This window comes from Gobius niger (assembly GCF_951799975.1).
Source record: "Gobius niger genome assembly, chromosome: 10".
NCBI lineage: Eukaryota > Metazoa > Chordata > Actinopteri > Gobiiformes > Gobiidae > Gobius > Gobius niger.
In genome coordinates, this window is record NC_136861.1 from 22110611 (window position 1) to 22136728 (window position 26118).

Consider the following 26118-nt stretch of genomic DNA (forward strand, 5'->3'; position numbering starts at 1 on the left):
ATGTCTTTTTTTTTTCAGTTTGATGAAATGGACATTTCCTGCTGAATTAATTATGTGAATGAAAAAAAAAACATTGGTCTTATTGTCTATCAAGGCATTTGTCAATAGCCACTCGATGAAAGCAATATTACAGAAAATGGTCCGATAGATCTGATCTACAGAAATAAAACAATATACTGCCATTCACTGAAAATGATGAATACATAAAGCTGGCTTTGTTCTGGTGGTGACAGATCAAAAATTGAGAGAATCATGAGCGACAACAGCTGTCAAATGAAGATATCAACAGAGGAGGAAAGAGGATGAGGTTTGGCTGAGGAGCGAGCTGTGTGACTGAAGACACCATCAACTGTTGCACATGCTGTTAAAATATTACACATTTATTGGTTAAAGTCAATGATGAATTGTAATGCATGAAGGCTCGTGGCTGTTTCACTGAAACCATTTTCATGTTATTGAAAGTCAAGCAACAGCTCAACGAAGTCTGATTGCAAAGGTGCAACATGTTTCTCTCACCTACAAGTCCCATTCACAAACAGACATGTTTCAGTCCTCATAACATCAACAATAGCATTTTGTGTTTCACACCCTGAAACACAGTTCAGGGGTCAGAAATGAAAGACCTGTTTTTAAAGTTTCAGGTTAATTGTCTTAATATTTACAGCTGCTTGGTTGGCTGTTTATTTTTTATTTATTTATTTTTCAGTTATGTTGTGAAAGAAACGTGTGCATGTGCAGTAGGGGTGGATGATTCACAAACAAAAATGCTATTTAATTTACCAATGATACGGCACTGATATGTTTTTGACTTTCAGTACTTTTTTAGAACATTTGGCACAGTTTCATTCACCTTCAGTCTGGTAGTTAAGGCTGCTGCACACATGGTGGACCAGTGTCTTCAACATTCAAGTCCCAGCTCTGTCAACTTGGATGTTTCTCCCCACTTATCGCTCGGTGCTGTTCCATCAAGTGAAGTCTGTGGCCTTTTTCCTTTTTCCTTTTCAAAAGCCCCTTCCTGTTTGAAACGGATCAGAGGGTGTTTCACATTTAAGTTTGTTGTCAGACGCGTTGTCCTTGCTGTCCCTGTAGCGCAGACCTGACGATTTTTAACTCCAACCTGCCAAGTGACAGCTGCTCAGTAACCTGCTCTGTGCTAAACCAAACTCAAGTTTGTAATCCATAATAAATGCAGATTTTAGTTTACCCACGAAGGCCTTGTCAGGGAATGTTACGTGGTGTTGGGAGCAGTTTGGGAGCAATTAGCAGAAAATGTCTCTGGGTGTGTTTGGACGTCCGCCATTTTTGTACAAAAAATATTCAAGTACTTCCAGATTATTTGCCATTTTCTCTATTTTGCCAGGCAGCGGTTTGCGCATGTTTATGCCAATTAGAGCTTGTGGAGTAGTAGCTGAAAGGAATACTTGTGTTTTTGTGGTAGCAGGTCCTGTTATGATGGCTCGTTTCCTTTGGCGAGCTGATCAGCAGACTGTCAGAGGATGTCACATGTGCACTATACATTTCGAAAGTGTATAATGACTTCTTTTATATTTCAAAAAGCCCCAAAGGTGGAACTCAGGGTCAGACATCGAGGGATATTACTTATGACAGGATGGTTGGATGTTCAGCTGGGGCAACGCTTCCCATAAACGTCCCAGGACAAGTGAGCGTGGTTCCTCTGTGTTTTGCTGCCATAGTCTTCCTCTCATCTCTATGGCATGTGTTCCCAATGAAAGCTGTGGAGCATGCGGTTCTTTGTATTGTTTATGTTCTGATCCATGGTTCTCATAAATAATCTCCCTAATTTGACTGTGAATTAGATGCTGCAGAGCTCACGGGCGTGTAAGTAGAACATAAAAAAACATACGGTCCGCCCCCTTGATTTTACGGGAAATGGGAGGCAGTAGATCCTCAATGGAAATGTTTCATGGGGAACGAAGCCTCCTGGCAATGATATAACCATATCCAATTGGTATCTTAATGGAGCAAAGTTGTACAAGTGTGTATGTGCTGTACCGTTTTGTGTTTTAAAGCTGCGAGAATTATTATTATTACTTTATATTGTTGTATTTGATCAGTGTGAGATAAATGGGAGATATGGGGTCTAACTCCTTACTCCAGTTTTCCCACCTGGAAGAAGCATGCTTGAAACATTTTGAAAACCTTTTCTGCAACTTAAAGGTGCACTATGCAACTTTTTATGTAAAAATAAAATAAAATAGTGAGTGTGTATTTGACCTTTCAGTGACCCAGTGGCTTTACTTACCATCCCGGTGGCCCCTAAGACGCTCCCAGATCAATTGTTTTTTAGGGTTGCGGGTATAGATTTTCACTGCTGATTGAACCGTCTCCTTGGTTACATATGAATTCTATTCAGAAAACATATCAGAAACCCTAAAAACTTCAATCAAATTCATCCTGAAGCATCATAGGGACCACCGGGATGAAAAGACATAAAGACATTTTTCACATAAAAATCGATCTTATTTCTATCATTACAGTTTACACTGACCATGGTCATTTCCATTGAATATTTGGGTGTTGTTTTCAATGTGGCACACGGCTGTTACAGCCTCAGGCACGACAAAGAGGGAACCACACTTGGCCCTGTTTTACTTCACTATTTCCAACCGTAGTCCTGCTATAGTCGTGCACAACTGGAGAGAATATCGCCTTAGAATCTGTATGAAAGATGTTTTGTGTCCAGCGTAGACTTCAACACAAGTCTTGTGTTGCTTAGGATTAGAGCAATGTTGGTCACAAACAGGTGTGAAAGGTGATAATAGAAGTGGAAGCAGTGTCTTCATGTTGATGTGAGATTAGTAAATCTACTGTAACTCTGAAACTGTTTAGAGGTGAATTCTTCTAAGTAATAGCATGAAGTAACAGTACTTTTACTTGAATACTGATTGAAAGTGCTTCTTCAACTGTACAAAAGGTCAAAGTTTACTGGCAATGTGTGACAAAAGAGGGAGCGGAAGTCCTATTGAACATAAAGACGCTTTCATTGGACTTCAAACTCCTACTTTTTTTGCTCACTGAGGAATTCGTCTCTAGAAGTTGCTTTCATTGGATCTGGACCACTCGCTCCTTCCTCTGTCAGCAGTGTAGAGCTAAACTGGTTTAAGTCAATACCAACCTGAAGTGTATCTTCTTGATCAGATTCTAATAGCCAGTTTGAAAATCGAGGAAAAGTTAACGTTTATTAAGTGAATTCATTCCCTTGTTTTGTTTTGTTTTGGCTTGTGGGATGGACATTCAGTTCACTTACTTAGTTACTCACTTTTTACCACCACACATAACATCCACTGAGTTTGGTTCAATAAAATCACTGGCTTGGAGTGAATAAACAATAATAAACTATATATACAAACAGGATTAGTTTGAGAGTCACATCTGGATTCAAAGCCTTAAGTTGCATAAAATATAGTGATTAGAATAGTCCTTTTTTTCTGATGCTGTATCGAGTGGCTATATTTCGGAGCTCGACAGCGGCGTCTCATTTGCAAAACTCAACTGCAGAGGTTGTGGCTCAAGTTGCTGTCCATGTCATTTGGATAAAGTAGTACAATTATTGGAGCCAGTGACCCCCCGACCCCCCACCTCCTGTCTGATTCTGCTTCATTTCTCGCACAGCCCTTTCTTTATGACACGTTTAAAACAGCGCTGCAGTTAATCTCATAATGATGTCTCCCTCACTTCGCCACCAGCCAGTCTGGGCTTGGGCCACAGAGACCAGTGCGTGATTCGGGGCTACACTGTGTACATAATACTTGTGAGACCTTCCTAGACTTCAAAATGTGCAATACTGCTGCTGTGAAGTAATTGACAAGTCATAATCCAAAAGTGCTAAATCAGTCGTGCGAGAGAGTTTTGCTAATGGGAAACAAATGTGCCACAGGAGCTTTTCGGCTTGTTCTCGATACACCTTTAAAAGCAGCGGTTCTCAACTGGTGGGTCCGGACTAGAGATGCACCGATCTAACTTTTTTGCTTCCGATACTGATACCGATACTGAGGGTTTGTGTATCTGCCAACATCCGGAGTGAGTGAACAACATGTCAATAAAGTCTTTTTGTTTTCAATTATGGCTATAAACTGCAATGGAAAAACATTTAACAAGAATAACTGGATTTTCTACACTAAATATATGACCGGCTACTTTTTATTATTAATATGAACAACACACATAAAGTGATCTGATCATTACAAGTTGTGCATAACTCAGTTGTTCTTTAACAGCATTTCATAAACTAAAATACACTTGGCCAGTGACTGCAGTGGCTGGTTTTATTTTATTAGGCTACTTTAGGTGATCCAATCATAGTTTCTGTCCAAGCCTTGATTAGTTGACGTTAGCATTAGCATACTGCTGCTAGCTTTAGCATGCTATTGCTAGCCGCGGCATTGTGCGCAGCAATCAAAAATATGTTTGTGAATGTTAAAACTAACTCAGGAATTGAATTCTCCAGGTTCCTCCCTTTATAATGAGGTGCGGCATGTCCATATCCACTCAGATTTAGTCAGTGAAAGTTGTGTTTTTTAGACGAAGTGCTCCTAAGGTGTTATTATTCCTTACAATACTTTTTATCCGCTTAGAAAATCGACATGTTTAATTTTGTGTGACTATACTTGGATCGTGTAACTACTCACATGACCGTGTATGTAAATAGGGAAAACGTGGAAGAGCTTGGTCGCTTCTAGCTTCACCCCCGTTTGGGTCCATGAGGAGAGGAGGAGAGGCTAAATGCTAACAACATGTTTGGTGTTATTGCGTGACTGTGTGCACACGTAAAGACCAGACAGGCACGCATCAACTCATCTAGGTAAGAACATATCTCTGTATGCAAAAACGGTGGCTGTTCCTTTAAACAGGTGAGAGCCAAAACTGGTATTAGTATCAGATATTTGTAGCCGTTACTCAATATGGTATTTTTTCTGGTATCAGCTCCAACTTTTGGAGTATTTAAACAATATTACATTACAGTATTATACAGCATTTTATATGATATAAAAGACATTCAAATCTGCCTGCTTTATATGTGGAGCAGACTGAAATGCGACGACGAATGACAGGTCAAACAGGCAATATGACATGAGCATTTTATTATTATGATCCCATCAGTTGATAAGACATATACATTGATTAGTGGCTTGGAAAGGAATGGATGTGAAAAGGAATGTTGTATGTCATGTATTTCTGGCCACTTTCTCTAGTTGTTCTCTCCTTAAAAATTCTGCCGATTCTATTATCTCATCACATCATGATGGTAAATAATAATGATGTAAAGTTCTTTTTGTGTTCAAATTAAAAGTGAAATCTCTACTCTTTATTTCTGCTTGACAGTGATGCCCCACCCCAATATGGCACCTGTAAAGTATAAGCGACCAATCATTTTCTCTCACATTGGGCATGACAGTATTTAACAATACAATGACCGAGCTATAGTTTTGGCAGTCCTAGCTATGTAACTGTATGTGCACTCCTTCATGACGATGACAGACCCCTCTGTCCAGCACCGCCCTTTTTCCTCTGCTCATGTCTCTACTGTCCATCGTCCCTCACTCCCGCCTCCTCCTCCCTGCTCTTCTTCTGGTTGCAGTTGTGTTTGTGCCGGCGGAAGATTACAAAGAGGTGCTTTGTGAGGCCATGCAGCTGCTGAAATCTGACTAGATCCAGCTGAAGAGAGAAGGGAGCAGGTGGGTCAACAACTCCAGCCTCATCCAGCCCCAGTAAATCAGAGCGCCCTTCCCCCCCACAGACTCATCCTATACCTATGCACATACAACAAACAGTGCCATAACCAAATGTAATCTGTGTCAAGCACCAGTGTAACCTAATGTAATAGTACAAAAGACTAATATATGCAGCAATGCAATGACAGAGTAGATGGGCACCAGCCTGTGCGGGCGGTGGAAAAGACAAATTTGCATCATGAGTCCAGCGCTCTTCAGTTTGTCCGATTATTATCTTAGAAATACAAATAATAATTCAAAAATGTTAGTGTTTTTGCGCCCAATCACTTCTTAAGAGTTGCCTATACTATTGACCCGTGATGATACTCATACAGCGCTAGCTGCGCAGGTCATGGTTTGGCTTCATAACTGCTCTATACACAAGGCCGAGTAAAGTGTTGCACAAAGTGTAGGAAGATCCTGTTAGCTCTGCTAGGTCAACATGTTTGCAGGTCAGAGAGCTGCCAGAATAGTGGATTTGTGCATCACAATGAGGACAGTGGTAAGATGAGACTCATCCGGCTTCATCGGCTCAAAGAGGAGCAGGGGCTGGAGACAAGCACAGGACCAGAGGACAGGAAGTCTGCAGACATATCAGAGGCTATCAGGTAGCACAGATTATGGTAATACTGAGGATTATTTTGAAGTTTAATCCAAAGACTGACAGGTCTATCTCTGTATCTATGTAATGCTTGTAAAAATGTGTTTCTGCTTTGCAGTGTAACCTGAAAGGAAGTGTTGGATATGTATGTATATAATGTTATGGAAAGGTTAAAATTGTTAGTTTATTAAATGGAAAGTCATGTGTTGTGCTGGAGGTTCAACCAATATAAATGTAATGACTATATTACTTTTTCACTGTAGTATTTTATAAAGATTAAAATGTTAACTTTAAATTATTGTTTAGAAATTAACTCATGTTTGACAAAGAAGTTGCTAGGATCTTTTTGAAATAATGCACTCAAATGCAGAAATACATATTTGGATATCTCTGTCTTGAAGGAATTTTATGACGCACATAGAATCCTTTTCCATATTTCTCATATCATCACTCTTGATGGGACATCTCTGATAATGCCCTGTTGTGTGCCATACAGAAGTATGCCCTGAAAATGCCTGTCAGTTTTCTGGTCAGTGAAAGAGCCCACTGTTCAGCTCACTTAGTATTCTGCCTCTGGACACATGAAGCCATGTGCGTCATACAGCAGTTAGATGCGAGATATAAACTTAGAGGGCTGTGTTTAAATTACCACTGTTGTCTGTCTCAGACTTTCAGAGAATTGTAGGTGAGAAAAAGAAAAGGGAACTTCCTGGCCTACACTCTGCACTACAAGAGAAGAAATGTTCAGCAAATTGTGATTTGAGCCAAACATCTGCCTGATTCTACATCTTGCATTATTAATAAAAATATGTTTCATGGTACTTTCCATAAACACTGATTTGTTATTTCTTCATTTTACATTTATTTAAGCCCCACTGAGATTCCAGGATCTCTATTTCAGGAGTCCTGGGGAGTGCACATGTTTTTTCGTTTTGATTTTTAGGGGAAATAGTGAACATGCAAACTCCTCACATAAAGATCCCACCTGGTCTGGGAATCAAACTCAAGACCTTCTTGCTGTAAACCAGAGCTCTATCCACTGCTCCACCATGCTGCTAATGAAAATAATGACCCATTGAAAAACCACAGCAAATGGTCTCCAAACAAGTAGTAAAATGAATAGATAATGGACATGTTTTGGGTCTGGGACTTGGACAAATGTACTTTTGGACTATAACAATCAAGACAATATAAGTAATATGATGTTATCTCATTTCCTTAACTCTATTCACCAGCTCTCGCTGCCCCGTTGGCATCTTTCCTTTTGTTTGTTGCTTGTTTTCTCTCTGACATATTTACTAAAGCATTGATTAATATGCATTGTCCCTGAAATAAATAAATAACAATTGGCACACACAATGCATTATGGGATGTTGCCTTGTCAGTCACATTACATTTTATCCATGATGATGAAATGATTGATCTCTAAGCACACAGCCATCTGGAGCATGCGTTTGTCCACATGTTACAGAGTGTGGGAAGCTGTTGCGATGTGTCACTGGTCTATGTCAAATCGCTGAATATTTCATTGACTCTTTGTGGATATGTGGGTGAACTTATTGCCTGTTCAGCTTGTCCATTTTGTCAAATGTCCGAGCAGTCTTTCATCATAAAAAGTTGTGTTATTTAGTTGACGTGTTGTGAATTTGTCACCCTTTGATTCCATATGGCAACAGTGTCACCGCAGTTTTTGCTTAGTGTGTCACTACGGGACTCTTTGTGCCTGATCTCCACCATTCTCACATCTGCTTCCTGCCGTAGCGTCTTCTGAGATTGTATCCAGTAAAGTGGGGGACATACACATCCACATTTGAAGGCAGATTTTGAGACAGAGCGGCCTGCTGTCCTGTTTTATTTTTCCAGGCTCCCGTAGAGAACGTGTTGAGAGGTTGACGAGTTGAGAGTGTTTGCTGAACTCTGGACAACGTTTATTTTACCAACAAAGAAAAAATAAATCTCTATGTATAGAATCATTAACCTTTGCCAATCTCTATGGGACTTTCCTGCCAATTGTTTTGTTTATCTGTGGCCTAGCTACAAAGAAACGTCACATTCATTCCTTGTGGTATAAATTTAAAACAGCATACATTTTTTTTTTTTCAGAGGGATTCATGTGTTAATTGAAAACATAACAATGTCCAGCAAATCTCACACAATGCTTCAAATGACAATCGCATTGTCACTGAACAGTTACATAACACAATGTAAGAAAAAAAAAACATTACTAAAGGATGTAATGATAAAACACAACACATTAAAACACTTTAGATGAAGAAACAGGATTTAAAACAGACCTGAGAATCTCACACTTAATTGGGCGATAGATATTTTTTATAAATAATCATGTAAAGGAAAGACCTGTCTCTTCTCATGTATGTCACAAGACTTCTGGTCACTACAGTTTTCATCGTTTCTAAATGTATATTTGCCGTGCGTAAGGTGGGTGTGTGGATCCAAATGTCAAGTATTGTGTTACTGTGTTCCTTTTATGTTTAGTAGAAACTCTGGCCAAAGCTTGTTCATCTTTTTGTAGCATGTAACAAGTGCAAAACCTGTCCCACCAGACTTCAGAAAAGGGAAGTGCTGCGAATATGTCAGCGCAGGTAACTGTCACATTTGCTCCCCTCATTTCCCTATTCCTCTGCCGCAGCAGCCGCCATACACGCCGCGATAAGCATCGCTTCAAATGGACCACTTTGCATTGAAATTGTCATGAGCTGAAGCCGGGCTTATTTGTTATTCAAAGCTACAGTGCACGTTCTTACGTGGACGCTCTAATACGCCAGAATCTTTTCCACATGAAGCATACTGGGAAAAGTTTGAAAGCAAAATAAGATGCAAACAGGGGATTTGCATTATGTGCTGGTTCAATTTTGGGACAAGTACAAAAGTTCTAATGGGCAAAAGAGTGTTGTTAGTCGCAATTGTCTTTAGTCATTTTTCTAGATATACTTTACTTATGTTTGAAGAAAAAAGGTGTTTGTAATAATAATTGCTCTGAATTTGAGCCTGTGATAGCATGAGTTTACTTCACAAACATAAATAAATATTCTGCAAATATTGCAAACATTTGATCTTCTAGCTTGTTTATTATTTGAGCAGAATGTTGACCAGTTTTTGAGTTTCTAACATTTCATAATATTTCATATAATGAGTAATATGGTTGGTCTTAAATATCTCAATCCAATGGAGCTCAATGGTTCCCAAAGTCTAATGCATTATTCCCATCGTTTAATATAGATGGTATGAGTTTAATGGCACAATCAGCTACAGTGTTAAATACTGCAGAATCCCTTCATAACCTTTTGGTTTATAAAGTTTAAGATAATTAGAATTGTGTGTTTTATTGTCATGAGTTAATTCTTAATATGAATCTATTTTTAAAATGGGATTTTTAGTTCTGGGACCAGAGGGTATTTGAAGGTTGTTGAGCGCCAGTGGAAGCTGCAGGTTAGGAACACATCCGGGACATTGGTCAGCTCTCATGGTTAACATGCTCTGACTGGAAACTACTTTCAGTACTTTTACAACATCCAGACTGCGGGCGTGAGCACATTTTGCACTTCTGTACATTGATAAAAGTAGTTAAATGTCAAATTCATTCCCTTCTCTTGTCGTGCAAACGTCTCGACAGAAACGTCTGTGTTGGCAAAGTCCAACACGCCGACTCTCTTCACTCAGCGTAATTTCTTAAACATAAAATCCAATTTCGCCGCCACCTCCGCAGTAAGCAGTGTCACATTATACAGCACATTGAGAATGCAAATAAAAAAGCAGGCAGACAGACAGAGCGCTGGTCTGGATTTTTCTCATTACTTCTCTGACTGTATTGTGTTGCCTGCCAAACACACTGCGCTGCTCCTGCTCCCTCCGTGTTTTTCCGATCAGGCCGCGGTGGACATGGGAAGCGGAGCCGTGCCATGATGCGATTCAGGTGCCAGTAATGCTGCTTTTCCTTAAGTGCTAAGAACTGTAAAAACGTACGTTGATTCCCTAAGACTGAAAGTAATTTAGGGGCAATTAAGCCGGAGAAAGGTGCGGTGAAGTATGTGAAAAGTGAAAGAAAAATGATGTGGTCTGCCTCCAATCTGCTCTGTAGCTTCCAGTTTTGGTCATTTGTATTGGCCAGGTGAGGAAATACAGACAGTGATTCACTTAAGCTCCTTGGTGTGGGAGACATATTTGTTCGGTACGTTTTAAGTAGACACAAAGGCAGTTGTACAAGACGCTAGAAATATTTAAGTTTGAGTGTGTAAGAGTTGACAAGAGCAGGATTCAAGTACCGTATTTTATAAGTCGCTCCGGAGTATAAGTCGCACCAGCCGAAAAATGCTTAATGAAGAAGAAAAAAACATATACAAGTCACTCAGGAGTAACTGCAACATTTACAATCCTCTCCCGGCAGCACGTTGTTCAAGCTCTCATTTGCATACTTGTTCCTCTAGCTGTGGCCATCGAGGCTTTAAGCCCACGATTAGCTTTTTTTGTTTTCTTCATTGCAGTAAGTGTAACCTCCGCTTTTCGCCAGTCCCTCACAAGTTTTTCATGCTCTCCAAATTTTCTTTCTGCCGCTCGATTACCGTTTTTGAAATCTTCAATGGTACAGGAGTAGAGCGCCCTCTATCGGCTGTCAGTATGAAAACAACAAACGTGAAATTATGTATTTTGATATATAAGTCGCTCCTGAGTATAAGTCGCACCCCGAGCCAAACTATGAAAAAAAGTGTGACTTATAGTACGGAAATTACAGTAAGTCAGTGAAAAAGTATCACAAAATGCAGCTGCTGTAATAACAATATGAAGTTCATTTCATCTGTTTGTCTGATATTAGAGCAAATAGTAAACTGCTAAAAGTTGTTGTGTTATGTGACAAAGGAAAGCCAGGCTAATCACTGAAAGTTTATTGTGAACATGGATGTTAAGATTGAAAGGGATGGGCATCCTGACTCAGTCAATTCAATGATCTCACTCAGCTTATTTCCATTTAGAGTCGTAGGTGGATGGAGCCGATCCCTGCATCTATGGGCCCTATAGGAGGAGCATACCCTTGGGCAATAGCACTCATAGAAACTGAAATAACCATTTCATATGTGTAGCATTCAGGAGATCATCTTTTTAATTTGAATTTTTTTTTTTTTCATCTTTCTTACAGCTCTACCCAGTTGAACTTCCATCGGGATTTTGAGTGTATCCTTTGTGACTCATCTTGGAAAAGTGTTCTACAGTACTTGTGAGCTTTTCTCCTTCATATTGTGTCATTGAGTGGGAAAGGCCCATCACGGCTCCACAGAGATGCACAGAAATCCCGAGAACAAGCTGTTGATGAAGGGCGAGGCTGCTCTTAAGCTCACCTCTGGAGGACGACCACACAGCCGCAGAAAATCCGACACTCCTTATCTGACATGGACTGTGCTTTCCCACAACAAATGACCTCACATGCTATCAGAAAATAATGATGTTTCCATCGTTTCCAGCTTATTTTCTAGGACTGTCTTCTTTGATCATACTTGGGTTCTTTTGTTCTCTTGGAGTTCGCATTGCATTCATTTCTTGCATATGTTTTTCAATAACAAGTTTAATTTGTCACTTTCAATAGATCAATGTTTGTCAGTGTTGCCAGATGAAACTCCCTATTTCCAGCCCATTGGACACTCAAAATTCACCTAAAACCCCGCCTAACTAAAAATGTATTATTGATATTCATTTTCAAACTCACTGGTCACTGTTTCCGGGTGCAGCTGATCAGGTTTCTTCATGATTGGGCGAGATGTGGCGTCATTGTCCCCAGTTAGTTTATGTTCTGGTGCTTTTTATGTCGGAAAGTGGGGATTTTTTATTTCACCACATAAAAACCTTTCTTTTATCACTGCTGTTCAACTGGGCTAGTCATTTAAATGCGGTGTTAGCGTCTCAAAAGCTAAACTTTGGTTTTCTTGTTGCTTGCATTAATGTTGATCAGCTTCTCTCGCAATTCTGTTGCTCCGAGGACAACAACTGCACACAGAATTCAAGAAAGTTGCTGTCTTTAACCAAAAAACTAACCTTAAATGGTAAATGAACAAACCAGCTGATTTACGCAGTGGAAGTTGGGAAGCTTGTTTTGACCCGGGTTTTCCAGTTGTTTCCCCCAGCCGAGCGAGTGTTCATGTGCATTTTCCAAGTGGGGAAAAGGCATAGTGCATACAACAGGGCTCAAACAACTGTTCTGTTCCATTCAAAGACATAAATCAATGGTCACTAAAGCATGCAGCAATATTACAAGTAAACACCTTATAAACAGTGAAAATGGTGCCTCTGCTAATTCTAATCCCGGTCTAATGCTCTTCATTGTGTCCCGACAGTGCACAGTAGACTGTCCCAAGATGGTAAAGAAATGAAACATGGCCATTCTGCAGTTTGTGAATATGCTTCCACTTACGTCCATATCCTCCTCTTCTTTCCGTCACCCTGTCTCACCCGGGAGGAAGAGTTTGAAGTGGCGCGCTCTGGACTTAGTTTTCTAAATGGTTTTCATTTTGTTGTGTCTGGTCTTCTTTGGGCTTTGGCAGAGCCTGGATGTTGCGCTGAAATCTAATCTAGCACTATGTTCGCCACACCACAAAAGCAGTTTTTCTGAATCCTCAAAGCAGCTGCCGACAACTTCATGGAAGATTCTAAACTCCCAATTAAACCGGAGGACATTACTGTAAAAATCCACGCATGTTATTGATTTTTTGACGATTCATCCCATGTACCATTTTGAATATGAAATACAATATTCTCTTTCACTAAACACAGACTTGTTTTCACCTGAGGAGTCGCCCCCACCCTCTGCACTGCAGGACCAGTCAGGGGCAGCGTGCAGCTTGTAACTGAAGTGTTTTATTAGCGAGCGGGCTAACATGGCTAATTGCTTCCTGAGGGAGTGCCCCCCTCCACCGCCTCACTGATTAACTGCTCATATTATGTGTCCCGACAACTTTGACAATCTTTTTTTCCTACTTCTTGGTCACAAATGTTTTATTACAGAGCGCGGCCACAAATCTCATGAGCAAACCACCTTTCAGACCAATATTTTACGCTGCAATCAACCCACTCTAAGCCATTTGGTTAATGATTATTGTATATTACAGCTGTTTAATGGCTATAAATGGCCTGCTTTTAATACTTGGTGCTTAAGAACATTTGTATTAGTCATGCAGGTAAAAGAAATCATTAAGCTGTTCTTAGTGACATTACCACAATTTTTCGCCTTTCTGATTGCGTCATGAGCTAACAGTGTTACGCCTTAACCATGAAGCTTAGAATAAGTGGCCTGTTTGTCTTGGCATTTCTTGGTTTGTTTCTCTTTGAGTAAAACAACTCCAAAGATAGAGACTTTCTTTAATGTAGTAAAGGGCCCTGGAAGTTTTTCTTGCTAGTATACAGGGGGAGAAAAATGTATGTGTGTAACGCTATGGAATTTCTAACTTTTCTGCCTAAATTGGTCATAAATGGTCCGAGATTCATCCTAACCTGCAACTACAGGAAAGTTTTTTTTTCTGCAAAATGTCTTAAAACGTCGATAAACTTGTGAATTTATTTTTTACTACTTTCCTGTAGTTGCAGATTAAATGCTCACAACGATCAGGATGAACGTTGGACCATTCCTCTTTACAAAACTGCTGCAGTTCAGTGAGATCCCTGGGTTTACTTACTTTTTCCACCCTGTCCTGTGAATGTTTGCATGTTATGGCCATTAAAAACATGACAACATGTAATTGTGTGGATGCTATTAGTTTAAACAGACACTGTTTATTCAGTCTTATGATTTTGATGAAGATCAGCCCACATTTTATGACCAATTTAGGCAAAAATGTGAGGAATTCCAAAACATTCACATACATTTTCCTCCCACTAAGACTTTAATATGCCATTATTATCATGAATCCTTCAGCTATTCTCTATTATACTTGTAATGGACTCATCTGTAGATCCTGGTCCAAGCCAGAAGAGTCTACTCTCTAAACAAACTAGATCTGCCACAAAATCAGCAAGGACCAGATGATAACCTACTAATGTGGAACTTTACCGAGGTCTGATACTTTTGCTTTTTACAGTGCATTCAATTTCCCACACAAAGCTCACCCGTTTGAAGTCCTCTTTGTGCTCCCTTGTACTTTCAGAAATCTTTCTCTAATTATTCAAAGTTCACATCTTGCCTACTTGTATTAATGTTTGTCAGATATAATTACATGTATGCCGTTATGTGGGTCACTGTATGTTGATGTAAGCCTATAAAAGCAGTCATCTGGTGTTTGACCGGGCAGTCCCTGCAGGAAGAGAACATATGATGAGTTGATGTCTGAGTGGGTGGACAACAGCTCTGCGCCTGCTTAGAATTTCCCTCAATTTATTGACTTTGATACTTTGTGAGTTACAGCCGCTTTTTGCTCTACTAAACTTTGAGAACTTATTAGAAATGCACCAAACCAGCGCTTGGTTTTCCGGACTCGTTTTGCTTTGTATGTGTCTTTGATGACGCTATTGGGATTGGGAAGCAGATGGGTTTCAAAAGGCTGATTTGTCAAACAGGATGTAATGGAGGTGCAGGCCATGGTTTGTGGTTCTACCCCCTGCTGAATGACATGTCTCTGAGGTAGTGTCGTTCTGAGTGACACCACAATCGTTACAATTTATTTGTGGTTACTGGAATAGATTTACTTTCAGGAACATGTATCTCAGCCAAATTGTTTTCATAAAGCTTTGAAAAGATTCAGGTCTTTTGAGATATATCGTTTTTTCATTTTTCATCATTGCGCACCAAGGTCAGGATACGCAAAATAACCTTCCTCTTGATGGAGCCACACCTCGTTAAAAAAGCCCAAGCATGTCTAAATTCCAAGTTCAGACAAGATTATTAACCTCTTACCCCCACAAGCCGAGCTGGAGAAAATCCGCTCGGTTTTACCAAAATCTAAAAGTAAAAATTGTGAAAAGAGGGCCAAAAACGTGCTGGAAAAGCAACAATAACACAACAAAAAAGCGACAAAAACACATACAAAGTGATGAGAAAGCAACAAAAAAAGTGACGCAAAAGCAACAAAAAAGCAACAAAAAAGCGATTAAATAAGATGAGAACACAACAAAATGTGTCAAAAACGAGGCAAAAGAGCGACAAAGTGTGCTAGAAAAGCAACAGTAACGCAACAGAAAACGTGACAAAACACACGACTAAACAGTGATGAAAAAGTGACAAAAATACAATGAAAAAAATATCAAAATATGACAAAAAACACTGTGAAAATGTGACAAAAACCTTTAAAAAAATAAGACAAAAAAGTGGTGATAGTTACAATCTGTTTTGTCGGTCTTAGCTTTCAAATGAGGCATCACACTGGCCTATAGGCAGTGAGCTCCAGTCAAAAAGCTTTCAGATTTTGGTAAAACTGAACAGGAGAATGTGCTCGGTTCAGGTAGGGGTTAACTATAGCTAATAATGGATATATTGGCGAAACAGGTTGCTCTTTATACCCTGTTTTCACGGACAATCATATGAAATTAAACCATTGACATGCTTTTTCATAGCTTTTCTTTGTATAAATGAGCGGCATGTGTCAGCAGATTTAAAGATGGACCCCGTTTTGCACCCACACGTGTTCCACAGTCGCGGTAAAAACTAGAACACAATGATAATAGGATTTTGTATGTGGCATTTCAGCATGAACGCAAAGGCTGAATTACCTTTGAATGAATCGGTGGTAAACTTTAGACATAGCAGATGTGGGGCTGAGCTGAGCCAGAGTCATTTTCGCATTAACGCAATCACATTTGGAGATAGATGTGACATTCCTGGGCCTTCCTTATTCGATTAGCCCGTAATGTCATAAATGCAAGAATGTACTCTGATAAACAGTTTGCAAATACCCACGCTCGTTCCTCCATCCCGCAGGCCACAATGCACTCCTCAATCTACAATATGGGGAGTAATTATACTAATTTTTGTCAATTGTATTAGCTCGGGCCCACAGAGAGAAGAAAGACGGGCAGTGTTTCGGGCGCAGGAGCCTGGACCCGGTGTATACCTCAGAGTCCCAGCGCGGAGGGAGGCCACATGACCCCTGTTCGCCCCCCCCTCCGTCCTCCACTGCCTCCAGCTCTGCTCTTTCTCCCACACCAGTTATTTCATCCCACACTGAAATCCGCACAGAAGACGACTTTAATAGTGTGTTCAGTTGGTGTGTTCACCAAATCCAGGCCCGCGTGAAGTTTCGGGGTTCAAACCAAAAGAAAAAGTGCTCCTTAAATAGTAAAAATTGTGCCCCATGTTATTTGAAATTCTTGCGATTAGTTCATACAAGTCACATATTTGGCGCATACTTCCTTGTATGTTAAGAAGTGGGAAAATATGTGAATGGGAAGACAATGTTTTGCTCTGAGATGCAGGTCAAACAGGATTGGCCCAGGGCTGCGGGGACTCTGGGGGAAGCAGGGAGTTCCATTGGGACACAGGCAGGCCTCCTCAAAGACACCATTGTCCCGTCTGGCTTACCAGTGTACAGAATGAATAAATCAAAAGACGAGAGATCAAGAAGAAAGAGGAGGTGACCGACTCATAGCAATAAATCAACCGCCCTCAGCCTGAACGATAAATTATTTTGAGTAACAGTTTCAGATCAACAGCTCTTGGTGACATGTTTTCTGGTCACATTCCTCTCACCGCTGGAATAATTTATCAAACGTGTTATGCCAAATTTGTTCATTCATGTCTGTGGCTTTATTTGTGACTTGATTTGATTTGAGACTTAAATTTTCCCTGAAACCGAGGCTGTAACTAATGTTTGGTAACTCGATTTTAGAGCCACTGTAAATCTCATTGACATAATTAAGGTTGGTGTAAAAAATAGGCAGCTATAATCAAAGATAACTTTATTGTGCTGCATGGACAACATTCAGCGATCAGCTAGTTCTAGTCTGTTATGGCACAGTATAATTACACAAACGTCACATGTGTTTAAATATTTTATACAGTTTCCCAAATAACCACAGGCCGCAAATCGAGTTTCACTTTTTCTATTTTAGTCAAGCATAAAATGACGCCTGTTTGATCTTATTTGGATCCGATTGCAGTTAATCCGATCCGACAGGCTACTGAACTGATAGCCTACCAGTTTGGGCTCTCACCGCTTTAAAAACACTGTTTTCACCAACTAAATCAAAGTGAATGTGGACATGCTGTATGTCATTTTAAAGCTAAGCAGAGAAGAGAATTCGATCGCTGAATTAGTTTTATCCCCCCGCAAATGTATTTTTGATCGCCGCGCAAAATGCCACGGCGAGCAAGCGGGAGCATGCTAATGCTAACAGCAACTTTTCAAGGCTTGGTCAGAAACTATGATTGAAATATATAAAGTAGCCTAATAAAATGAAATAGTGAGTGCTGGAGCAGCCGTGTGTGTATTTTAATTTGTGTCATGTAGCCGGGAATATTTAGTGTAGAAATGTCCAGTGATCCTTGTTAAATGCTTTTCCGATAGAGTTCGGGAAATTCTACAGTTGCCATGGAGATCTGCCATCTTTGCAGCTGTTCGCATACATCTTCATTGACTAACATTAGCTAAAAACAGCATACAAAGTGGAGAAAATAGCCGTGGAACAACACCGTTAGCTGCTGAGTTACTGCTGGTAAATACATCTAACACACTGTGGTGTCCAAGTGTTTTAATGTGAACAATAACTAAAACTAAACTAAAAATCTCCATTAGTTTACAATTGCTGCTAATCCCATTATGCTTAGCGATATGACGTCACATTCCCGAACTCTATTGATCAGTAACAACATTACAAGAAAAGATAAGACTTTCTGGAGACGAAAGAGAGAGGTTAACATTCACTTTTTCACTTACTTTTGATTGATTCAATTTGAATATTTGATTTCGAGCCACGCAAACAGTTTATGAAAAGTTTCTTGGTATCGGTTAAAATCGGATATTGGCAGATATTCAACCCACCAGTATCGGTATCGGTATTGGCAGCAAAAAAGCCGGATTGGTGCATCTCTTGTTTAGTCCTTAATTTGTATTGTGGTTCCGCAAAACTATTTAAAGATAAATTTTGGCTTGGGCAGCTGCACTGAAGCCATCAGGTGTGTGAGATTGTATAGGCTACAATACCATCCTGTGTGACTCCGCGCATCTGTGTCAGCCCATGTAAGACCCCTCTGTCCACATTTCGTTTTATTCACAGCTCTCTACAGGTGCCCCACACATCTGCCGCTCACTCGCATCTGCTGCTCCGTTCAATCAAGTCCAAACTCAAAGACTATGTATACTAACAACATCAGTAGCTGCAAAACAAATTGCCTTCAGTTGCCAGTCTAGCAAGCGCAAGAAGTTAAAGACTTTTTTTTTTTCTCCATCACAAAATGTCCTCATTATTTGACCAGGCCACAAGTTCATGAGCGGTGCAGAGTCGTTAATGGACGTCTGTGTTGGCGTCGCGATGCTCAACAGTCATCACACTGTTATTGCATTGAACAACCCCCAACATCTTTCAGTGGCAAACACATCCCGCGCATAAGCCTGGCTCTGTCTCGCTCCAGTCACTGTTTCTCTAACTGGGGAAAAGTTTGTCTTCAATAGGGGCCATTTACAAACAGTTTTGTAGAAGCTAAAAGAGCATTTGTTGTGCCACCGTGCAGTTTGTCGCCTAATAATTGGCGTTCCAAAACATGTTTTTTTCAATCTGCAGATAAAGTAAATAATTCATATTCGAAATAATTTAACAACAGTACAAGAGTGAGATCAGGATCAAGTTTATTGGATCTGCGGTATTGTCGGCGACAGACAGTAACCTCCAAAGAGCCATTAGCCATTAACAATATTAGAACAACAACTTCATTGACGATCATCCATGTAAATATCCTTCAAGTAAAGAGTCCCTTTACTACATACCATATTTCTAATACTTTCATCTCTTGCTTCATTTGATGATGCAGTGTTATGTGCTGTTATGTTGCATGTGCACTTCCTCTCGCCTGGATATTTGCATGAGGAAGTATTATGTAGAGCACCTGTAATGTTGACACCTGGAGTATAATCTGTCTTCCCTATTATCCGCATATTTCAAGATACCCAAAGCGTTTCTGATTCTCTCTGTGGAGGTGACCTACTGTTCTAGCCACAGCTGCCCTAGAATGCATGGCTGCCAAACTGCACGAGCGTCACGAAGGTCGGGGTTGAAGGTCGTCAAACCCGACCTTCACCAAACACTCACTATACCACTATCATGTTCAGGCAAGGGTTAAGTGTCTTGGATCTGGAGCTTGGATCAAACCGGCTTTGGAAACTTTGGATCCAAGGATGAACTCAGTGACCCACAAACCACAAATCTTTAAGTCGGAGAGGCTGCAGTGGTGGGTTATTCTGCTGCTGCGGAGGGGGTTGAGGTGCATGACTGTACCCCTCCTCCTGCTCCCCCTCCCTCCGTGTCCCAGTGGGTGGCCTGTGTTTATGGCTCTGGGACGGTCATCACTGACAGAACACACTGCTGCTCGGGGCTCGTCCAGGGGAATGTTTCTTGGCTGTTGCATGTGTCCTCACATGTGTGCGCACTTGCTGCTCCTGTGCATGTTTTTGGACTTCCTGCGGACGTCCGAGCGGGGGAGCAGAAGATGGGGGTGAGGTGACCCCTGACCTTGACCACATGTCCCGGTCTGTGAGTCGATCACCCACACTTCCGCTGGAAACACCTCTGAGCCTCTCTGGGCCCTCAGAGATCTGCAGAGAGAATATGCTCATCCTCAGATCATTAGTCAGTCATCTGTTCACAGAATAACTAGATGTAATGTATTGTTCTGTGGAAGTAAACATGTTTCAGTGAAAGGTTTTTACTTCATGGAATTAACAGGGTTCCTCTAGATATAGTAATGTGCAGAGGGAGTAGGTCAAGGAAAAAAAAGATTATTTTTTTTATCAGATTTTACCTAACTCAACTTTTACCCATCAGTCAAACAGATTTCAAACCGGTCATAATTGCTCTTATCCGAAGCTCTTACCCACCTGAACCGAGTCTCCAGTTTGGCTTTACCCAAATCTGAAAGCTTCTTGAAAAAAAGTGTCAAAATGGTGAGAAAAATTAGATGAAAAAGTGACGACAGCGCGGCAACAACGCGAAGAAAAAGATCTGTTGAGATGAGTTATGTAGGTCTTAACTTTCAAGTGAGGTGTTACACTGGCCTTTAGGATGTAAGCTTTTAGATTTGGGTAAAGCTGAACTGAGGAAAATGTGCTCTAAGAGGTTAACCATCAACCGTCTCAGCTTGTACCTCAGTTTTTTTCTTGTTTTGTTTGGACATAACATTAGCATTGGACAAGCCAGACGCATTGTTTTAAGTGTTTTAGCATTGTTTGCCTTAATAGTATATTGTTAATGCTGTAATTTGTGATAAGGGTGACCTACTGTCTCCATCTAAGTATGGCACATTTCTGATGATCGCTAACATATTACTAAGACCCTTTGGCGACTACAAAAGCTGTACACTCACTGCTGTACAGGAGATGTGCATATAATTCATTTGAAGGGATTGTGAGAGCTAGAAACGAATCGTGGCAACAGCAGAACAGTTTCCTTTCACGGTTTGAAAACTGGGGAAAAAATCTGATAAACCAGCAGCTCTCTAATTGTTCATTTCTGTCAATATTTGTCTCACACAGAGCCACAGTGGAGTATCTGCACCATCTTTATTTGACCTTTTGACCTGTCCTGTGGGAACACCATCGCCCCTGTTAGTCACTACTGCAACTCAGCAAAGCCACCACAAGGCAGCCTTTGACTAGTCCCAATTCAGCCCATGTAAAGATGCCGGCCCTTATCAGTCTCTGAATTATAAATTATTCAATTATGCACATGTCCCCTTCCACTGCCGGTGCTGGGGACTATTTGACTAATAGGGTTAAATACAGTTAAATGAAATAATCACAGTGGGTGCAATTAGAGAAATGCTTGTCAATAAAAAAGGCCAGTTTGTGCTTGGCAGAGTGCACTCCCCTCCGCGCACCCATTTCCAGTAATTGAATGTAGGGGTCTGCATTTTGGGTTATTGGATTTATTTGGGTTGATTGGCTGCTGGCATTGACTGATGGTTGAAACAGAGGCGGTGGTGTGCTGGCCGGAGACAGAGTGGTCCCGCTGAACAGCCGTGCGTGCATTTTTGTGCGGCTGTGTGTACTTTTTTTTTTTTCGCCCAGAATTAACCAAATATTTTTGATCAAGTAACGCAGCCAAGGGTCACAAGCCTGGACAGTCCTATTGCTGAGCCGAAGCCAGGTTTTAGTAAGAAGCGATGCACATGCACAAGAAATATTGAATTATTTTGCTAATGTGTTCCTAAAAGTGCACTGGTGTGGAGCCTTTTCCTAAAAACGCCATGTGATCACAATTCACTCAGCTACACTTCCATAATGCTATTTATATTTATCTGTGTCACACAGATAAATTCATCCAAAGGTTTATTATGTGGCCATTGTTGTCTGTGATATTTGTCTGATTGAACGTTGACAGTGCATGTTTCCATTGCTGCAAATAGCAGATATTGACAAGGCAAGGCAAGGCAAGGCAAGTTTATTTGTAGAGCACAATTCATACACAAGGCAATTCAAAGTGCTTCACAGTTGCATAAATACAAGAAAACAAATAGAATCAATAAAAAACATCAACATAAAATTAATCAATTACAGTAAAAGGCGAGAGTGCAGATAAAATACTTTCAGTCATATGCATGGGTAAAAAGAACTGTTTTCAGCCTGGATTTGAACATTGTCAGAGTTGAGGCCTGTCTCACATCCTCGTGAAGACTGTTCCAGATTTTAGCTGCATGAAACTGAAACGCATTGGAACTTTATGCTATTGTCACACTTCAAATTACATTAAGGCCACACAAAACTCAGCCTACAATAACAACAACAATAACAGAAACCATGTTATATTTGTTTCAATGCAGATCAATTTGCCTCTGCTTGACTTCATGCCCGTGTTTATTATTGATGTAAACAAGCTGATTGCTATAGAGACATCTCTGGTGTTTATTGGCTCAGGAGCCTGACAGATTACCCAGCGTGTTACAGGTGCTATAAAAGTTGTTGCTTTGGACACGGCTCATGAACAGGGTAATGACTTTAGACCCATGCTAGTCCCACTCGTGTCTGGCCTTGTCTCCCTGGCTCTGGGTAGGTCTGCTTCACTGATGGCTGATGTGCTATGTTTCCAAACAAACAGCGGTGTGCAGACATTATTGCTCTCACTGCAATTACGCTAAAAATAATTTTTAGTCCAACAATCTATTTATTTATTCTCACTATTACAGATTGTTGGATCAATTTGCATGTACAGTAGAGTCATCAGTGTTGGGCAAGTCACCTAAAAATTGTAATATATTCTGTATTAGTGATTACAGCATTAAAAATGTAATATGTTTGTGATGCATATCACTGTTTCAAAAATGTAGTTGAGTTACACTACTTTGAGTTACTTTTGAGTTACTTTTGGTAAATTGTAAGCTGAAAATAGTAATAATGCCACTAATAATGTCCTTTTCCTTCGCCGTCCCCATTCTCTCGTGTTCTGGTGCTGCATTTTATTTGGGGGAGTTTTTTCGTTCATACATTTAAATGCTTTTGTAACTTGTAAAGTTACTTGAAATGTACTGACTAATATATTCCTGTATTTTGTGTAATATGTAAGTAATATTTTATATTCTTTAGTTACTGAAAAAAGGCATACATTTTTGCAACACGTTACTTTTGTACTTTTGCACGTTGCACCCAAGAACTTCTGTAAAAGATACTCTCATAAATACTTTGTCCCTATTTCTGTGCATCCCAAACACATTGTTGCAACTAGAGCTCACAGAGCAGGGTTTTTTTTTTATAATGGTTTTTGTTTAGAAATACTTAAGAGGAAACACATACATTTTAAATTTATTGTTCTGGTCCAAACGCATTCTTAACTTTTGTACTGCATTTCCAACATCCCTGTTCTTCACACCAATGAGTTCAGAAACACAATTCTCAAAAACGACACACAAAAATAGCAACAACTAACCTGCTAAACTGGTAATGATGGGCACTCAAGTGTTTATAATGTACTGAAGGGCAAAACAAACAAACTTCACTTTATCAAGCTTTACAGATTGTCAATGACATCGCTGCAAAGTTATTAGTATTTTTGCAAGTGTAACTGAATGCAGATTCGAGATACTATATAAGAATCATGAAAATGAAATGTGTAACTTTCTTTCATATTGTGCACAAAGCTAAAAGAGTCTTATTGTAGACCAGATCATTCCCCCAAAAGATACAACAACTTAATGTCTAAAGCAGGAGCCAGAAGGCCGTCCACCGCGAGGCAGGGAGCAGTACACTGACAGTATTCTGAGTGTGATGCCGTCAGTCGGTGGGGGGCCGTGCTGTTCCTTTGACTGCTCTTTAGACGAACAGAACACTTGCACTTAAGGCTGTCAAAACTCATCTTTTTTCTTCCAATTTTCAAGTTTTAAGTCATGTTAGCTTTTGTCAAGAATCAAAGAAATAATCTTTATCTATATATATTTATTTACTGAAAACATTTTCCTCTATAGATTTAAGTGAAAGATTGTAACTTCAATGGCTGCTTTCCTGTTACTATTATAATTATTTTTCTCACCTCTTCACCTGCAGTGTCCCCACCTTAAGACGACACCCGAGCCATGTTGCACATATTTTAATTGTTATGAGCATTCTTCCAAATCTATGTGTAAATGTCATCAACACATTTTCCTGAGACATTTGAAAGCAATTTGAGCAATTATATTACAAGTCAAATAAATGAGGTTGCCTTCAGAATTTGCTGGATCGGTGCCAGTCTGTGGGACGAGGTTCTGCTATGAGGTAGTGCGTTGGCCGTGCTTCCAGACGGACTGAACTCAGGTGGAGTTAAGCGCTCTGGTGTTTACGAGACGGTGCGCTGGTGTAATCCAAGTAATTGTTTATTACAGACCACAGCCAATGGCATTTGACATATAAAATCAGCCTTGTTTCCTGTCTTGGCTCTGTACTCTCCAAAACCCAAATATAAGAATTGTAATGAAAATACAAATGTTTTTTCTGCAATGGTAAAATATGATATTAACCTCTCACCCCCGCCTTAACCGAGCGCATCTTCCCCAGTTCAGCTTTACCCAAATCAAAAAGGCTGTAGAGCGACGGTGTAATGCTTCATTTGAAAGCTAAGACCTACAAAACTGATCTAAACGGATCTTTTTCCTGATAGTTGCTATCACTTCTTTAATGTTATTTTGTTATTTAATGTTATCACATTCGTCACTTTTTTTGTCACTTTTTTGCCACTATTTAGTCACATTTTTGTCCGTTTTTCATCACATTTTTGTCACTTTTTTGTCATATTTTTGTCACATTTTAGTCACATTTTAGTCATATTTTTGTCACTTTTTAGTCACATTTTTGTCATTTTTTCGTCACTTTTTCGTCACTTTTTTGTGATATTTTTGTCACTTTTTCATCGCATTTTTGTTGCTGTTAAGATTTCTTTTTTCTTTTTTTTTTTGTCAAGAAGCTGTTCGATTTGGTTAAAGCCAAACTGCAGAAAATGTGCTCTGTTCAGGTGGGGGTTAAGAGGTTAAAGATGATTAGGGTTTCAGTGCTACTCCATTGGCAGCGACCATAAAACTCTCTTTGGGGCAGTCAGTGGGGGATGATATTTTTTTCAATTGCCACTTCCTCAATCAAATGGCAGAATAAACTGTGCCCATTAGCAAAGAAGTGTGGGCCTAGAATAACATTGGCCCCTGAATGTCACTGGACACGGTGGTTCTGTCGCTTACCTGTATCAAGCAGGACGGCCAATTAGAGCCAGTAGTAGAAGTGACTCAATCGTATCACAAACTGGAGTGCGAGTGCGTCACACAGTCCATGCACGAGGAGCGCGTCACAGAACTGCAAACCCACACAAGCTGCGATTACAGTTACAACAGTCACACACTCAGCCAGGGATCAGCGAAATGATTCATCGAGCTTTGTTGTTCTAGGCATGGAAGATTTGTGAAGCTGCGAAATGCATGCCAATCCAGAATATCATACATCAAACATTAAGTAAAAGTCACCATTTTTAGCGGCATTATAACAAATCGATGGCAGTGTACTGAATGCTGTTTGAGTGCAAAACTGCGTCGCTGATGTATTATTATGGACTTTTGAAAGATTATGTCTATTAACCTCTTAATGCATGAACTGAGTACATTTTCCCCAGCTTGGCTTTACCCAAATCTAAAAGCTTCTGTCAGAATAGTGTAAAAAATGAGATGAAATCAAGAATGCGACAAAAGCGAGACAAGAAAGTGACAAAAATGGGATGAAAATGTGTTTAGGCTGTGACCTTTTAGATTTGGGTAAAGATGAACTGGAGAAAACACACTTGGTTAAGGCGGGGGTCAATCCTGGAAAAAAACATCTGAGCACTTCAGCAGTAAGCTAGGCAAGGCAAGGCAACTTTATTTATACCGTGCATTTCGTACACAAGGCAACTCAATGCACCTAGCTAAACAGGAATACTCAAATTATGGTTTTGAAACAGTATCAGTATTAGTAGCTCAAAAAAGTCATGATACGTCCCCTTTAAGACAATATTAAACTTGATGTTAGACTGAAGTGTTCATAACGTATGTTCCAAAACAAAATGGACATTCAGAGGTGTATTGAGTAATCTCGGTGCTGATCTGGTGATGCATATTTTGAGATGACGGCTAATAAACAGTTGTTATTATGTAGTCCAATC

General features: G+C 40.1%; 1 protein-coding gene across 1 annotated transcript in view; it reads left to right on the top strand.

Annotated features, from left to right (window-relative positions):
• med9 (mediator complex subunit 9) overlaps window positions 1-26118 on the top strand; it is a 79599-nt gene that overhangs the window by 42995 nt on the left and 10486 nt on the right. The gene's annotated exons all lie outside the window — the stretch shown is intronic.